The sequence below is a fragment of the Sapajus apella genome, unplaced genomic scaffold (genome assembly GCF_009761245.1).
Source record: "Sapajus apella isolate SASKATOON/1434 unplaced genomic scaffold, GSC_monkey_1.0 scaffold3, whole genome shotgun sequence".
NCBI classification, from domain to species: domain Eukaryota; kingdom Metazoa; phylum Chordata; class Mammalia; order Primates; family Cebidae; genus Sapajus; species Sapajus apella.
Genome location: NW_022436943.1, coordinates 28114506 through 28129552, shown reverse-complemented (window position 1 = coordinate 28129552; position 15047 = coordinate 28114506). Strand labels below are relative to the sequence as shown.

At 36.3% G+C, this 15047-nt stretch overlaps 1 protein-coding gene across 39 annotated transcripts in view; it reads right to left on the bottom strand.

Moving 5' to 3' along the window:
- RIMS2 (regulating synaptic membrane exocytosis 2) overlaps positions 1 to 15047 on the bottom strand; it is a 692961-nt gene that overhangs the window by 481807 nt on the left and 196107 nt on the right. The gene's annotated exons all lie outside the window — the stretch shown is intronic.

Sequence of the window (15047 nt, the reverse complement as noted above, 5' to 3'; positions counted from 1 at the left end):
TCCCAGTCTTAGTTGTTACAAGCTCTTCTATGTTGGCTATTGTTGCAGCTTTGAAAAATGACTCAGAAAGAAAGGTAGCTTATTTATTTATCTATTTTTGATATGATTTTCCTCAACAGCACACTTGACAGATTCTTCTTTAAAGCTACTCACCAAATTTTAGTCTGAAAAATAGCTCCTTTGGACAAATTCTCTATTTCTGATATTTCTACCCCTTTTTTGGCTGTTCTCCAAGAAAGTATTCAGGTGTTCTGTGAGGCTTCTGCTGCTACACAACCTGCCGCTCATCTAACATAGTCTGATTCTTCTAAACTTAGACAGACTTGTACTTCTCAATTAACCGGATCTCACTTTAGTGTCCACCAGCACTGCTAACTTCTTAGTCCCTGAATGATCCTCTACTCCACTATCACACAGCTGTCTATTCTGCAGCTTCTTCTGCAAAGTCATCTCATCCGTCACTATATGTGGGTGTCGTGTCTGGGACATGTAGTTATGCTCATGCCACATTAGAACAAAATATAGTTCTGGAAGTCACGTCTGGCCTTTTCTTGGTCTTTCTTAATCATGATGCACTGCCAAGTTCATTCTGAAGTACCTATGCCCCTTATGGATGCTAGGGCATCCCAAAGGGTGATTCTCTTCCACAGATCTCAAATATTAGGAAGGGTAAAAGACGCCCTTCAATTTAACCAAAATGCATCCTCATCCCGGGTCAAAGCCTGGAAAGAAGAGACGAACATATCTCTATTCATCGGCTGGCCTCGCCTCTGTCTTCTTTCTCCTCCCCGACAATGTGCAAGAATTGAAGCAGCAAGCTTTCTCTTGACTGTTCTTTTCTGTATACCTAAAACTTTCCCCAACTAGTCTCAGGCTTGAAGTAATGAGCTTCAGTTTTCCCATTCCATCGATTACATAGCATCCTTTAAGCCATCCATTGCCTTAATGACAAAGAAGAAAAAAGATGCCAGCTAACTGATAAAATAATGTAAGTAGGAAGCCAATTACAATATATGTATTACACTGTGTTTTGAACATTGTAAGCTCTGTTCAGAGGTTAATATTTGCCTAAGTATACAAAGTATGGACCAGACACATCTCCAGAGAAAGAAGTCCTGGGAGCTTCTGGTTTCTGTTAAAATGGTTGATTTCCCAGCTTTAGGCCGGAGCTGTGGGGTGAAAGGAGGAAGGCTGAAGAAGACAGAAAAGGAAACCTGGTCTGATACTTAAAGAATGTTAAAAGTGGGTGGACATGGTGGTTCAGGCCTGCAATCCCAGCACTTTGGGAGGCTGAGGTGAGCAGATCACAAGGTCAAGAGATTGAGACCATCCTGGCCAACATGGTGAAACCCCGTGTCTACTGAAAATACAAAAATTAGTTGGGTGTGGTGGCGCACACCTGTAGTCCCAGCTACTCGGGAGGCTGAGGCAGGAGAATCGCTTGAACCCGAGAGGCGAAGGTTGCAGTGAGCTGAGATTGCACCACTGTACTCCAGACTGGGGAACACAGTGAGATTCCCTCTCAAAAATAAAAATAAAAAGAATGCTAAAAGTGCCAAGTTTTGAATACAGCAAAATCAACTGACGATAGTACTCAAAAGAAATAGCATAACAGATCAAAGATGGAAGGGCTTGGGGTAAATACCAGAAACTAGAAAACAGATGGTTTAGCGAGTCATCAGGAACAAAGCATGGGATTGCTGAAAACATGCAACTGCTACTATGGTTGAACTTTAACACACTATTTAAAGCATGTTAGTATTAAGTTATTTCCTTTAAAAAGAAACAGAAACAGATGGCAGTATCAGAATTATTGAGGGATTCATTCACTATGTGCTACAGTCCAAAGAAATAGCAAATAAAACTCAACAAATTAAATTAGAGAACTGATTGATAAAATTACTAAGTATTAATTTCCATAAGCTTACAATAAATAACTAATGAAATCAGAAAACTGAATTGGATAATTACGTAGAAATTTTAACAGCTTTATAATTAATATGAGCCCATCTTCTAGGTTTTGACAATTGTAAATGCCAAATATTAAATAAAAGACAAGAAATGATAATAAAAACAAGACAAGCTGAAAAACAATCATACAGCATGCCATGTAGTTCATATTACTAAAAATTTTAGATATCTGCATTATTATTTATCAAAACAAAATAAAAAATTGCAAAGAAATGCAATGTAATTTGGACTTAAAGCCTCAGATAAATTATAAATAATTAAAATCATAGTGACTTTTACCACTTTCCCTAAACTTAAACTTTTAACCCTCTCTATACTTTCCCCAAACTCTATTTTTATCTCTACATATGTAAGTAATTTGTTTTATGCCATGACATAAATCTAAACTTTTAACATTTTTTCTGCTAAAAGCAGACATGTCTTTCAATAGAAAGACTGTTGTTCCTACACCCAGAATTTTAACTTATAAATGAATAAGTAAAAGTAAAAAAGAAATGCAAGGAAATTAGCAGAGGTAAAGCCTCAAGCCTACTATGTCCTCAGCCAAAAAGCAGGTACCAGTGAATGACAACACAGCTCTTGTGGTTTACCAGAACTGGAAGTGCTCCATGTGAAACGAAAAACTGTAACACATGTTCACTTCTTGATGTCTGGTGCCTTCTTCCTTAATTAAATTTTAAAAAAAAAGCTAAAAAAAAAAAAAGGACTGTGGAAATCTTCTCAACCTACAGCTTTGTAGAAGCTATAAACTTAAGCAAGTGGGACACATTTGTAACTTTGACACTGAATTAAACCTCCACAGACTTGGTTTTTATATATGAATTTATAAGATCACTAATGTAAAATATCATTAATATATTAATTTGCAGTATCACTAAGTACCAAGATTGAGGCAAGACCCCAGCTCATTAATGAATATCTGGTTCTGAATTGGGGATCCCAGAGACTGAATGAAGGCAATCATGAAATTATTAACAAGGAAGAAGTAAGTTAAGAGGAAAGAGGAAGAAAGAAAGAGAGGAGGAGAGAGAAAGACAGAGGTCCTAAATGGTTTCATAGTTGACTCCTCCCAAACACTGAAGGAATAGCTATCTAAAACTTATTCAAAATATTATAGAAGGGGGTAAAACAGAAACTTCCATGACTAAATTTATGAGAAATTTTTAATGGCAAAATGAGAAAATAGCAGTGGACCCATTTCCTGAATTGGCTGTTACAAATTATCCCAAACTGGTAGCTTAAAACAACAGAAATGTATTCCCTCACAGCTCTGGAAACAGAAGTCCAATTTCAGTATCACCTAACTAAAATCAGGATGTCAACAGGGCCATGCTTCTTCAGAAGCCTCTAGGGAAAACCAGTTCCTTGTCTCCTCTGGCAATCAGCTTACGGTGAGTATCATCATTCCTTGGCTTGCAGCTGCATCAATTCAATGTTCAAGAACAGCATCTTTAAACTCTCTCTGTGAAATCTTCACATTGCCTTCTCCTCTATGTTTGTGTGCAGATACATATGCACTGCCCCCACCTTATGATGATACAAGGAATTGCATTTAGGGCCCACCTGCATAATCTCCCTATCTCAAGGTCTTTACTATCACATCTGCCACTTTTTGGAGGAGGAGGATGAGTTGGGGGCCATATAATGTAACATTCACAGGTTTCAGGAATTAAGACATGGATATTTTTTGAGGGATCACTTTTCTGCCTATCATAGACAAAATAAAACTAAAATTATAGGCCAATAGCACAAGTGGAAATGAATGCATACAACTTAAAATCTTGAACCAAATCCTTAATTTTACACATCAAATGTATATGAGAAAGAAATTAACAAAGAAGAACCTACCATGACAAAGGGGAGATTATACCAAAGATGCAAGAACAGTTTAATTTTGGAAAACATATTAATGAAATCCACCAAATTAATTAAAATAGAAATAAAATGATCTTATCAATACATACAGTGAAAACCATTCAGAATTCATAAAATGCAAGATCCATTTGTGTGAAAACAATATAAAATCTAGCAAACAAGAAATATTATAGAAATTAGCAATGCTTTAACCTGATAAAGAATATCTACAAAAACTCTATATCCTATTTTATATTTAAGAATCAAAGGTAAGAGCATTCCTTTTAAAGCAAGAAATGAGCTAAGGATTCCCAGTATCACCAGTTTGGCTTAACATTGTTTTCGAGATGCTAGCAAAGTAAATAAATCTCTCCTCAATCTTTCCCTCTCTCTCTCTCTCTCTCTCTCTCACACACACACAGGTGAAAGGATGAAATAAAACTGTTCTTATTTGAACACTATTTGATTGAGAATGCCATTTGATTATGACAGAAATCAAAAATTCTACAGCCAAACATTAAAACTAGTAAGGGAGCTCAGTGAGTTTCCTGGATCAAAGCTGATTAAGCAAAATAAACAGCATTTCTATACACCACCTATAACCAATTACAAAACATTAAATACAATTTTTAAAGATGCTTATTGGAAAGAAAAACAATAGGCTGGGCACGGTGGCTCACACCTATAGTCCTAGCACTTTGGGAGGCTGAGATGGGCAGATCACTTGAGCTCCGGAGTTCAAGACCAGCCTGGGCAACATGGTGAAATCCTGTCTCTACAAAAAATTTAAAAATTAGCTGGGCTAATTTCAGTGGCATGCCCCACCCCAGCTACTTGTAGGGCTGAGGCAGAAGGATCACTTGAGCCCAGGAGGTCCAGGCTACAGTGAGTCAAGATGTGCCACTGCACTCCAGCCTGGATGACAAAGTGAGACCCGTATCAAGAAGGAAGGAAAGAAAGGAAAGAAAGGAAGAAAGAGAGAAGGAAGAAAGAGAGAAGGAAGGAAGGAAGGAAGGAAGGAAGGAAGGAAGGAAGGAAGGAAGGAAGCAGGGAGGGAGGGAGGGAGGGAGGAAATAATATACAAGAATCCAGCAAATTTAAAAAAAAAAACAAAACCCTCCCATTAAAACTATAAAACTTCATTAAAAGCACTGAAAGAGGACTTACATAAGTGGAGGGATTTACTATTTTGGGATGAGTAGAACAAATAGCAAAAGAATGTCAGTCTGCCCAAATTAAATATATAAAATTCAATGCAATTTTAATTCAATGCAAAACTCCTATCGGGTTTTCCACGGATTTTATCAAGCTGATTCTACAATAAATATGAAAGAACTGAAGATAAAGAAAAATCATGATAGTTCTCAAGAGAAGTAACAGTTTAAGGTAGGCTTGCTCTTCTAATTGCAAAGTGACAGAAATTAAGGTGGTGTTGGATTAGTTGAGAGATGCTAACTAGAACATGCAACATAATAAAAGCTCCCGAAACAGACTCTCATGTACATCAGTGCTGACAATCAGTGGAGAAAAAACGCACTATCAAATAAATATGGCTGGAACAACCTGTCATCCCATTTTAGGAAAAAAGGAGATTCCGACCTCACAGCATACATAAAAATCCATTTCAAATGTATTAAACACAGAAACATGAAATGAAAAACTTCAAAACTTGTAGAAAAAAATGTCCAGAAAATCATTATGAAATAAAGAACACAAAAGATTTCTTGACCCAGATAAAAAAGGCGCAAACTATAATAAACTAAAATTTTTTATTACATTAAGATTTTTTAACACTTGGGAATAGTAAAATGATAAGAGTAAAAAACTTCTCCCACAATCTGGGAGTAGTTTTATTGCAATATAGAGTTCACAAAAGATATTCATTTTGAGCATACGAAGAATTCCCATAGTTTAATGGGAAAAAGACTAAACAGGTCAAGGAATGAATATGTAATTCCACAGAGAAGTCCAACTGGACTATAAATAGGTGTTTAATAAACAGGTGCTTAATATCATCGGTCAGAAAATGCAAAATTAAATCAATGATTTACCATTTCACACTTAACAGTTTGGCAACATTTGTAACTCTGACAATACCAAAAACTGGAGAAGTAAAGTAACCTACGTAAACATTCCCCTCAGGAATGTAAATTATTTCTACCAGTTTAGAAAGCCATTCTGCAGTATCTAGTGAAATGGAAAATGATTATCTAAACTTTAGGATCTAGAATTTTACTTCTACCCTAGAGAAATTCTCAAGGAAGCACAAGAAGCCATTAACAGAGATGTTCATTGAGTGTTGTTAATTTTAGGGAAAAAATTAGATAACCTAAATCAACACGACAATGCATAAACTGTAGCATATTCATGCAACAGAATTATATTCAACAGTCAAAAGGAATTAGATTTAGACAAATGTAAATTTTTAGACAACTCTAAAAATATAAACAAAGCATGTTTCAGAAAAACATATACAGTATGATACCATAATATAAAACTAAATACCTTGGCCAGGCGCGGTGGCTCAAGCCTGTAATCCCAGCACTTTGGGAGGCCGAGGCGGGTGGATCATGAGGTCAAGAGATCGAGACCATTCTGGTCAACATGGTGAAACCCCATCTCTACTAAAAATACAAAAAATTAGCTGGGCATGGTGGCACGTGCCTGTAATCCCAGCTACTCAGGAGGCTAAGGCAGGAGAATTGCCTGAACCCAGGAGACGGAGGTTGCAGTGAGCCGAGATTGCGCCACTGCACCCCAGCCTGGGTAACAAGAGCGAGACTCCGTCTCAAAAAAAAAAAAAAAAAAAACTAAATACCTTATAAAATAATACTGTATATGGTTTACTAGTCTGTAAGTATAAACTATATGGAGAAAAACATACATGGAATAAGTATTCAAAATAATTGCTGTATTTCTAAAAAATAACAATACAAAACAAATACTATAGCAAAATGTTAAGATATGTATAATTGGTTAGTATTACACTATAAGCTTTTTGATATATTTGAAATATTTCAAAATTTTTAAAAGGGGGTAAGGAAAAACAGTAGGAGAAGATGGGTATGTATAACTAGGAATGTCCAACTAGGAACAAATGGAAGTTAATTGAACTTAATGGAAATATTTATTAATACTCATAATCACAATGGAAGTAAATGTGCATTTGGCATAAATATATTAGTTAATTGAGAACTAATTACTAAATTTTCACACAAATATAATTTTAAAAATACAATATAGCTTATTTTCAGGGCTTTTATTTTGTGAAGTAGTGGGAGTAAAGACGTCAGGCAATTACATAAATGTTAGCCAATTCATTTTATAAATGTTCTTTTCTAAATGAAGTTTTATCAAAAAACTAGGAAGTCATTTCCAAAGTAAATTAGACATTAAGAAGTATTTAATTGTTTATTGATTATTATCAGAACAGGTCATTGTTGCCTTCAAATAAATGTACAGTTTTAAAATCTTATTTTAATTTGGAATTGTGTCCTAAGCTTAAATTCCTCCAAGTAATTTTTTTTAAGACAGCTGTTAAAACAGTGGGTACATCCTACAGGATTAAGAAAATTGAATATTTCTGCAGTTATTAAGTTTTCCCACTAGTCTGTGCTATAGCACTTGGTTCAGTCTGGCCCAACTGGATTCACTGCATGTTGTCATTACATTGTTAACCTACTTTTTCCCATAAGGAACAAAACATTTTCATTAAAAATATAGTAACTTTACTAAAATAAAAATAATCAGTTGAAAGAGTTTCTTTTTATTTATTTATTTTATTTTAGTTTTTTAAAGATGAGGTTTCACCCTGATGGCCAGGCTGGTCTTGAACTCCTAACCTCAGGTGAATCCACCCACCTCGGCCTCCCAAAGTGCTAGGATTACAGGCGTGTGCCACTGCGCCCGGCTGAAATAGTTTCATAATTCCCCATTACAAAATTTAGTGATACTAATTAGAAGAATTATTTTCCATCACATATTTACTGATTCAAAGATTAAACAAGGCATAAATACAAATATATTATCAGTTGACAGTTTTCTTTTCATTATATAGAAGAATTTACCAGTTATGATGCTTAAATTATAGAACTGTAAAGCATTTCATTTAAAAATAAATAGTGTAATTGGATTATTTGCAACTCAATGGATAAATATTTGAGCATATGGAGACCTTATTCATTATGATGTGTTTACAATATGGTCTGGCTCTTTGTCCCCACCCAAATCTCACCTTGAATTTTAATAATCCCCACATGTCAAGGGTGGGACCAGGTGGAAATAATTGGATCATGGGAGTGGTTTACCCCATGCTATTTCCATGATAATGAATGAGTCTCAGGATATCTGATTGTTCTGTAAGTGTGTGTTTTATAAGAGAATGAGTGCCAGGCATTTCCCCTGCTGGCACTCATTCTCTCTTCTGCTGCCCTGTGAAGAGATGTCTTCCACCATAATTGTAAGTTTCCTGAGGCCTCACCAGCCATGTGGAGCTGTGAGTCAATTAAACCACTTGTCTTTATAAATTACCCAGGGATATGGTTAGGCTGTGTCCCCACCCAAATCTCATCTTGAATTCCTGCGTGTTGCGGGAGGGATTCAGTAAGAAAGAGGTAACTGAATCATGGGACAGGTATTTCCTGTGCTATTCTTGTGATAGTGAATAAGTCTCATGAGATCTGATGGTTTTAAAAAGGGGAGCTTCCCTACATAAGCTCTCTTCTCTTGTCTACCGCCATGTGAGATGAGCCTTTCACTTTCTGCCACGATTGTGAAGACTCCCCAGCCATGTGGAACTGTCAGTCCAATTAATCTCTTTCTTTTATAAACTGCCCAGTCTCAGGTATGTCTTCATTGGCAGTGTGAAAACAAACTAATACACCCAGTCTCGGGTATTTCTTCATAGCAGCATGAAAATGGACTAATACAGCTTATTTCACATTGCATGCCTCTATCAAAGCACCTCATGTACCCCATAAATATATACACCTACTATATACTCAAAAAATTAAAAATTAAAAAATATTAAAGTAAAATTATGATTTAAAAAATGAAGGGAAGGCCAGGTGCAGTGGCTCACACCTGTAATCCTAACACTTTGGGGAGCCAAGGTGGGTGGATCACAAGGTCAGGAGTTCAAGACCAGCCTGGCCAAGATGGTGAAACCCCGTCTTTACTAAAAATCCAAAAATTAGTCAGGCATGGTGGTGGGTGCCTGTAATCCCAGCTACTCAGGAAGCTGAGGCAGAGAACTGCTTGAACCTGGGAGGCGGAGGTTGCAGTGGGCTGAGATTGTGCCACTGTCCTCCAGCCTGGGCAACAGAGCAAGACTCCATCTCAAAAAATAAAAAATTTAAGAAAGAAGGGAAGGTGAGTTTAGTTTTTCTTGAAATAGAAAGTATATGGTCAGTCATGGTGGCTCACACCTGCAATCCCAGCACTTTGGGAGGCCAAAGCAGGTGGATCACCTGCAGTCAGGAGTTCAAGACCAGCCTGATCAACATGGAGAAACCCTGTCTCTTCTAAAAATACAAAATTAGCCAGACATGGTGGCACATGCCTGTAATCCAGGCTACTCGGGAGGCTGAGGCAGGGAATTGCTTGAATCTGGGAGGTGGAGGTTGCAGTGGGCCAAGATTGTACCACTGCACTCCAGCCTGGGCAACAGAGCAAGACTCCATCTCAAAAATTAAAAAAAAAAAAAAAAAAGAAGGGAAAGTGAGTTTAGTTTTACTTAAAATAGAGAGCATATGGCCAGGCACAGTGGTTCACACCTGTAATCCCAGCACTTTGGGAGGCTAAGGCGGGCAGATCACCTGAGTTCAGGAGTTCAAGACCAGCCCGACCAACGTGGAGAAACCCTGACTCTTCTAAAAATACAAAATTAGCCGGGCATGGTGGCACATGCCTCTAATCACAGCTACTCAGGAAGCTGAAGCAGCAGAATCACTTGAACCCAGGAGGCAGAGATTGTGGTAAGCCAAGACGGCACTATTGCACTTTAGCTTGGGCAACAAGAGTGAAGCTGTGTCTCAAAAGAAAATAAAAATAGAAAGCATATTAACATAGAAGGTTTCACTTAAAATGGTGATAGGAACATGGAAATTTCTAAAGAGGATACATTATAAAAGACAAAGGACCAGACATAATTATATAAAGATTAACAGATGGTAAAGAAGACAATGCTTTATACAAATTGAAGAGAATTAAAGATGTAAACTACAGCCAATGATGGTGAAATACCAATGAAATTTGGTGATATGGAAATCACCAGAACAATCTTGGGGAGAAGAAAATTTTAAAGAAGAAATGTTAATTCAGAGGAAAAAAAAGCTGAGGGTATAAAGCTTCATTCACCTGTTTCTCAGATTCCCACTGGTATGTATGTATGTATGTATGTATGTGTATATGTATGTATGTATAAAACAGGGTCTCACTCTGTTGCTCAGGCTGGAGTGCAGTGATGTGATTGATCTCAGCTCTCTGCAGCCTCAACTTACCAGGTTCAAGAGATTCTCCCATGTCAGCCTCTCAAGTAGCTGGGACTACAGGCACACACCACCACATCCAGCTACTTTTTTTTTTTTTTTTTGTAGAGACAGGGCTTCACCATGTTTCCCAGGCTGGTCCTGAACTCCTAGACTCAAGGAATCTACCTGCCTCAGCCTCCTAAAGTACTGGGATTATAGGCATGAGCCACCACACCCAGCTAATTCTTGAAAACTTTAAGGTTAGCAAACAAAACTATTTGAAATCTTCCATGGTTTCTTGCAAATAAATTTCCAGAAGCCATGGACTAATATATCAACTTTCCTTTGCAAAGTGTGCTTCTTTCTCCTGTACTGCTAAAAACCAATAGCATCACTAATCAGATATAGTCATCTAACCTGCTCCAAACGTAAGGCAAGTCCAACATGGCCCACCCAGGGAAGATTTACTATTCTGAGATAAACTGTATCACAACACTACCACAGTACAAAATGAAAACCACAGCCTTACTTATATCTAAGCTTCAGTATACTTGTATTTTGATTCATCTCAAATTTAACAAGTCCAAGAGTGAATTTCAGACCTTCACTCTGAAATTGCTCCATCTGCAGTCTTATCCATGGCAGCTAAAGGCAATTTATCATTCTTCCAGTTTGTCTCAGGCCAAAAATCTTGGAGCAATATTTTTCTCTCATATCCTACATATATTCCATCAGAAAATCTCTTTTATCCCATTTGTAAGATATATCTACAGAGATGACATCTCATTACCTCCACCACAATTACCTTAGCCTAAGTCATCACGTCTCTCACATAAATTATTTCCTCATAACTAGTCTTCCAGCTTCCATTCTTTTCATACCTCCACTGATCTATCTCAACAAAACTATCAAAGTAAGCCTTTTAAAATATGTTAAAATGTGAGTAAGATCATGTCTTTTTTTTCTTTTCTGGTCAGAACATTTTATTTATTTATTTTGAGATGGAATCTCACACTGTCACACAGGCTAGAGTGTAGTGGTGTGATCTTAGCTCACTGAAATCTCTGCCTCCTGGGTTCAAGCAATTCTCTGCCTCAGCCTCCCAAGTAGCTGGGATTACAGGTGCCTGCCACCACGCCCAACTAATTTTTGTATTTTTAGTAGAGACAGGGTTTCACCATCTTGGCCAGGCTGGTCTTGAACTCCTGACCTCATAATCCATCGGTCTCGGCCTCCCACAGTGCTGGGATTACAGGCGTGAGCCACTGCACCCAGCCCACAACATTTTAATATTCCCTGTTTTGCTCCAAATAAATGCCAAAGTCCTTATAATGACCCAAAAAGTTCTCTATAATCTCACTTCCCAACCCTGTCTCTTACCATTCTTTACTTCTCTGCTCCATGTTCACTTGCTCTGCCCTAGCCACACACTGGATTCATCACTCTTCTTCCAACATTTCAAGCATGTTTCCACCATAAGGCCTTATTATTTGTATCATACTGTATTTACTATTATGTCAGTCTAGACTGCCTTTCCTCTAAATATATGCAACACTAACTCCCTCGTCCCTTTCAAGCTTAGCTATCACTTTTTATGGCCACACAAATTAAAAATACATTCATTTTCACTTTCGCAAAGTCATTTACAACTTCTAATACTATTTATCTCATTTGTTGTCTGTACCTCCTAATTAGAATATATTCTCTAGAAGGTAAGAAATGTTTGTCTGTTTTAGTTCACTACAATCTCCCAAGTTCCTAAAAAAACACCAAAATGTGTTCAAAGAATTAGTGAATTAATATATTAACTATAGGTGTATAACAGTTATACATTACTGTCTTTAAGATGTTTGCTTAGATTCTACAATCTAAATATTACATGCTTTCATGAAACTGTCTTTAAGAAAAAAATAAAAGAACATTTAAGAAGTTTCAAAATGCAAGTATTATTGTAAAATATGTATTTTTCTTTTTTTTTTTTTTTTTTTTTTTGAGATGGAGTCTCACTCTGTGGCCCAGGCTGAAGTGCAATGGCGCAATCTCAGCTCACTGCAACCTCTGCCTCCCAGGTTCAAGCAATTTTTATGCCTCAGCCTCCTGGGTAGTTGGGATTTTAGGCACACGCCACCATGCCTAATTTTTGTATTGTTAGTAGAGACAGGGTTTCACCATGTTGGTCAGGCTGGTCTCGAACTCCTGACTTTGTTATCCACCCATCTCGGCCTCCCAAAGTGCTGGGATTATAGGCATGAGCCACTGTGCCCAGCCCTAAAATATATATTTATAATAAAAATATTTTTAATAAAATTCAAAATGTAGAAACAAAATATTTAAGATTATTTTATGTGCATTAAAGTTTATTAAATATTTTAATGAAAATATAATCTGTATTGCTTATCTTAGAAGTTTCCAGATTTGTTCAACTGAGGTATGCTTTTGATTCATCCCAACTGATTTTAGAACCTTACTAGGTGCTTTATTGGGAAGGGGACACATTTATTTATTCTGGATAAACAGCTCCTTCTATGTATAATACTCTTAACAACATACAATTACATTTCAGGCAGACTTCAAATATAACTAGCTTTTGAGGTTCTAGAGAAAATACACTGCTGATGGGAGTGTAAATTAGTTCAACCACTGTAGAAGACAGTGTGGTGATTCCTTGAAGTCCTATAGTCAGAAATATTATTCAACCTAGCAATCCCATTACTGGGTATATACCCAAAGGAATATAAATCATTCTGTTATAAAGACACATGCACACATGTTCATTGAAGCACTACTCACAATAACGAAGACGTGGAATCAACCTAAATGCCCATCAATGATAGACTGAATAAAGAAAATGTGGTACATATACCCCATTGAATAATATGTGGCTATAAAAACAAACAAGATAATATCCTTTGCAGAGACATAGATGGAGCTGGAGGCCATTATCCTTAGCAAACTAACACAGATACAGAAAACCAAATACCAAATGTTCTCACTTAAAAGTGGGAACTAAATGATGAGAACACACGGACACACAGAGCAGAACAACAAATACTGGGGTCTTTTAGAGATTGGTGGGTGGGAAGAGGGAGAGAATCAGGAAATCAACTAATGGATACTAGGCTTAACACCTGGGTGATGAAATAATCTTCACAACGAACTCCCATGACACAAGTTTACCTGTGTAACAAACCTGCACATATACCCCTGAACTTAAAAGTGAAAATAAAATAGAATAAAATAAATACAGCTAGTTTTTAAAATATACCATTAGGAAATAATGGGATATTTATGATGATCAGAGACCTCTTATACAATTCAGTTTTCCTGATTTCAAACTTATTACAAAGCCACAGTTATAATGACAGTGAGATATTGGCATAAGGATAGACAGACAGATCAATGGAATAGAATTGAGAGTTCAGACATAAACCCATACATCTATGGTCAACTGATTTTCAACAAGGGAGCCAAGATCATTCAATGGGAATAGTCTTTTCAACAAATGGCAGTGGAACAACTTGATATCCACATGCAACACAATGAAGCTGGACCCCTAACTCATACCATACCCAAAAATTAACTCAAAATGGACCAAAGTATTCAATGTAGGAACTAAAACTATGTAATTCTTAAAGGAAAAATAAGAGTAAGTCTTCATAACCTTGTTTTAGGCAACAGTTCCTTAGTTATTATGCCAAAAGAACAACCAACCAAAGAAAAAATAGATAAATTGGACTTCATTAAAAAAAAAAAATCTTTTAGGCATCAAAGGACATTTTCAAGAAAATGAAAAGACAAGCCATAGAATAAGAAAAAATATTTGTAAATTATATATCTGATAAGGCTCTGGCATCCAAAATATATAAAGAACTCTTACAACCCAACAATAAAAAGACAAACAACCCAATTTTAAATGGGCAAAAGGCTTGAATATTCCTCCACAAAACATATCCAAGTGGCCAAGAAGCACAAGAAGTAATGCTCAGTATCATTAATAACTGTAAAATGCAAATCAAAAGCCATAATCAGATACCACTTCATACCTACTGAAATATATATCATTTTTTTAAAAGAACAGAAAATAAGTGTTGTTAAAGATGTGAGGATACTGTAACTCTTGTACCTTGTTGGTAGGAATGTAAAATGATATAATCACTATGAAAAACAACTTGGTAGTTCTTGAAAAACTTAAACACAGAATTACCACATAAACCAGAAATTCCACTCATAGGTAATATCCAAGATAATTGAAAATTAATGTTTACACAACTTGCAAATGAATGTGCACAGCAGCATTATTTGCAATAGCCAAAATGCAAAAACAACAAAAATGTCTTTCAATTGATGAATTAATAAACAAAATGTAGTATATCCATACGGAATATAATTCAGCCATAAAAAGGAACAAAGTACTAATTCTTACTACAACACAGATGAGCCCTAAAAGCATAATGCTAATGAAAAAAAAAAAAAACAGACACAAAAGGAAACATAAAAATCCATTTATATGAAATGTCCAGTATAGATACATCCATAGAAGAAGAAAGTAGATTAGTGGTTGCAGGGGTATAGGGAAGTAAGGAAGTGACTACTAATGGGTACAGGGGATTTGGGGAAGGTGGTGATGAAAATGTTCTGGAATTGGACATTCTGATGATTGTATGATACTGTTAATGTACTAAAAACCACTAACTTGTATACTTTAAAATAATTTTACTATATGCATATATCAACCAAAAAAAATGTTTTAAT